This window comes from Sinocyclocheilus anshuiensis, unplaced genomic scaffold, assembly GCF_001515605.1.
Source record: "Sinocyclocheilus anshuiensis isolate Anshui unplaced genomic scaffold, SAMN03320099.WGS_v1.1 scaffold73, whole genome shotgun sequence".
NCBI lineage: Eukaryota > Metazoa > Chordata > Actinopteri > Cypriniformes > Cyprinidae > Sinocyclocheilus > Sinocyclocheilus anshuiensis.
This window is the reverse complement of record NW_015536460.1, coordinates 337,647-341,811: the sequence shown is the minus strand read 5'-3', so window position 1 is coordinate 341,811 and position 4,165 is coordinate 337,647. Positions and strand designations below refer to the sequence as shown.

Here is a 4,165-nt window from a genome sequence, read left to right as displayed (position 1 = left end):
CTGCTCCTTGTCCACTTGATCCTATTCCATCTCATCTCCTTCAAGCCATTTCTCCTTCAGTTGTACCTGGTCTCATTCACATCATTAACACATCCCTTCACACTGTTGTCTTTCCCTTAGCATTTAAACAGGCTTGGATAACCCCACTACTTAAGAAACGCTCTCTTAACCCAGCACTTTTAGAAAACTATACACGGGTATCCCTTCTTCCATTCATTGCAAAAATACTTGAACGAGTTGTGTTCAACCAAATCTCTGCCTTTCTCACAAACAACCTCCTGGACAGCAACCAGTCTGGCTTCAGAAGTGAACATTCAACCGAGACTGCCTTGCTCTCGGTTGTCGAAGACTGGCAAGAGCAGCTTCCAAATCTTCAGTACTTATCTTGCTGGATCTATCTGCTGCTTTTGATATTGTTAACCACCAAACCCTCCTGTCAACCCTCTTGGCAAAAGGCATCTCAGGAACCGCACTCCAGTGGTTCGAATCTTACTTCTCAGATAGGTCCTTCAAGGTATCTTGGAGGGGTGAGGTGTCCAAGTCGCAACATCTAGCTACCGGGGTGCCTCAGGGCTCAGTTCTTGGACCACTTCTCTTTTCTATCTACATTGCATCACTAGGTTCAGTCATTCAGAAACATGGCTTATCATATCACTGCTATGCTGATGACACTCAACTCTACCTCTCATTCCATCCTGATGATCCAACAATAGCTGCTCGCATCTCAGCTTGTCTAACAGACATTTCTTGCTGGATGTAGGACCATCACATTAAACTTAACCTTGCCAAGAAAGAACTGCTTGTGGTTTCAGCTAGCCCATCACTTCATCACAATTTCTCCATCCACCTAGGCACACCAGCCATAACACCTTCCAGGACAGCCAGGAACATTGGAGTTGCGATTTATGATCAGCTGAAATTCACAGACCAAATTGTTAGAACTGCCAGGTCCTGCAGATTTGCCTTATACAACATAAGGAAGATCAGGCCCTTTATATCGAAACATGCTGCACAACTCCTTGTTCAAGCTCTTGTTCTGTTCAGCCTGGACTATTGCAGTGCTCTCTTGGCAGGTCTTCCAGCCAGTTCTATCAAACCTCTGCAACTAATACAGAATGTGGCTGCAAGATTAGTCTTTAGCAAGCCAAAAAGGGCATGTCACACCTCCATTCATCATTCTGCACTGGCTACCAATAGCCGCTTGCATAAAATCCTAGGCACTGATGTTTGCCTACAAAACTACCACTGGCTCTGCACCCCTATATCTAAATTCACAACTTCAGATTTACATGCCCTTCAGAAGCTTACCTTCTGCAAGTGAACGGTGCATTACAGTGCCATCCCAAAGAGGAACAAGAACACTTTCACAGCCTTAAGTGTTCCCTGCTGGTGGAATGGCCTGCCCAATGTGATCCGAGCAGCTGTGAGTCCTTAGCCATCTTCAAGAAACAGCTAAAGGCACATCTCTTCCACATACACTTGACCCTCTAACACTAGCACTCTCTATTCTACAACCCCAATTCCAGAGAAGTTGGGACGTTTTGTAAAAATGCAATAAAATCAAGAATCTGTGATTTGTTCATTCTCTTTAACTTTTATTTAATTGACAAAAGTACAAAGAAAACATTTCCAAAGTTTTCACTGACCAACGTAAATGTATTTTGTAAATATGAACACATTTTGATTTTGATGGCTGCAACACACTCCAAAAAAGTTGGGACAGAGGCACGTTTAACACCGTGTCATCAACTTTCCTTTTAATTACATTGTTGTTTGGGAATTAAGGATACTAATTGTTAAAGTTTTGCAAGCAAAATTTTTGTCCAGTCTCTCTTGAAACAAGGCTTCAGATGCTCAGCAGTCTGTGATTGTCGTTGTCTGATTCTCCTTTTCATGACTGGTCATACATTTTCAATAGGAGTCAGATCTGGACTGCAGGCAGGCCAGTCTAGCACATTCACTCTGAGTCTACGAAACCACACTGCTGTAGCACATGCAGAATGAGAGCTGGCATTGTCTTGATCTAATAACCATGGACTTCCCATGAAAGACATCATCTTGACGGCAGTATATTTCTCTGTACAACTCCAATATATGCCTCCATGTCAGTGGTACCTTCACACATATGCAAGTCACCCATGCCGTTTGCACTGATGCACTCATATACCTTGACAGATGTTCGCTTTTGCATCTGTCACTGATGAAAGTCTGGATGGTCCCTTTTGTCTTTGGGACTGAGAACTCAAAATCCATTTTTCCCAGAAACAAGTTGAAATGTGGACTCATCTGAGTACAGCACACCTTTCCACTGTCTTTTTGACTATCTGAGATGAGCTCTGGCCCAGAGAACCCGGCGGCATCACTGCATAGAATTGATGTATAGCTTTCTCCTAGAGTAACAGAGTTTCAAGTTGCATTTCTTGATGCAGCAGCAGACTGTTAAGTGACAGCAGTTTTCTGAAGTACTCCTAAGCCCATGTGGCTATATTTAACACGGTTTGACGGTTTGAGCATGACGGTTTCTTATGCAATAAGAGATGAGATGCTCCTTTTATACCCAAACATGATACCTTGACCCATTACCAATTCACCTGCTTACTGTGAACTGTTTCAAAACAGTCTTCTTTGTACTTTTGTCAATTAAATAAAAGTTAGAGAATGAACAAATCGCAGATTCTTGATTTTATTGCATTTTTACAAAACGTCTCAATTTCTCTGGAATTGGGGTTGTATTTCTATTCTACCTACTTTTCTTTTTATTTATTATATACAAAATTTTACCATCTAACACTAGCATTATTTATTCTTTTCTATTCTACTTTTTTAATAATAATAATAATAATAATGAAAGCTATGTGTACTGCATTAGACTACCCGGGACTTGTCACAGCAGTTACACATTATTGCTCTTTTGTTGGTTTGATTGCTTCTATTGTTCTCATTTGTCGCTCTGGATAAAAGCATCTGCTAAATGACTAAATGTAAATGTTAAAGTAAGTAATAATTTATATTTGAATCAATGTTTCATGACCAGTTGTATTTATATTTAAAAAGAAGCGGTGTAATTAGTAGGAGAATGTATAGTTGGTCTCCAATTTGTATCACAGTCTGGGGTCATACGTAGGCATAAGCAAGGAGTAATTGACCCTGATTCACTGAATTAATTAAAAAGAATACACAGAAGAGGTGGAGCAGTTACAGTATAGCTTAGTTGTGCATTATTATTATTTTTAATAATTCAATGGCAAATTATCAATTATTTCTCACTTATATTAATTTATTACTGGAGGTTTTTAAATTATGTTTTCATAAATGTGTTTATGGGGAGAGTCGCATAAAAATAGATTCTGACATTTATTAATATCAAAATGAACACCCTCTAATCCTTTACAGGTTGTATAATTGTGGTTTGACAGAGGAAGGTTGTGTTGCTCTGGCCTCAGCTCTGACATCAAACCCCTCACACTTGAGGCATCTCGATCTATCTGGAAATGAACTAAGAGACTCAGATGTAAAGCGTCTCTCTGATCTGAAGGATGATCCACATTGCAAACTGGAGACACTTCTGTACGTAATTTTGAATGAAAAGTTTTTTTTTTAATAGCTGATTAATTTAGGGAACTTTACAAATGAGATGCTGAAACACTGTATCTTGAGCTGCACACATGTAGATGAACAAAATGCTTCATTATGAAACCCACAGCACAGACAATCCAATTAAATCACAGCCTTCACAATTTGATTCTATTAATTTAGAATGCTATTAATTAATTTTGTGACATTACTTAAGCAGTAATGTCACATACATATCCACATACAGTGTTTTACTTACAGGTTTTAGATGTCAGTCTGACCTTTCCTGGATCTGCTGATGGCGAATAAACAGGCACTACAGACATGTCAGCAGAATCAACAGATACAAACCCGTAGTGATGGATGTATGTGTTTGTGTAACATTCTATAATGATTCAATCCTTTATCCAAATGTAAACAAGGAAATATTTTGTTTCTTCTTCTGAAGTTTATACTGATACCCCATTTTACACAATAATATTATCATCAGTTGTTTGTAACAGTTTGTGTGTCAATCTATAGTAGGCTACAAAAGATATTCATCACGGCTGGTTCAGACAACAAGGCGAGGATCTATTCGCAAGTGGTAAAT

General features: G+C 39.1%; 1 pseudogene; it reads left to right on the top strand.

Annotated features, from left to right (window-relative positions):
• Window positions 1-3,852, top strand: part of LOC107697599 (NACHT, LRR and PYD domains-containing protein 12-like) — a 12,824-nt pseudogene extending 8,972 nt beyond the window's left edge.
• The last annotated feature ends 313 nt before the right edge of the window (window positions 3,853-4,165 follow it).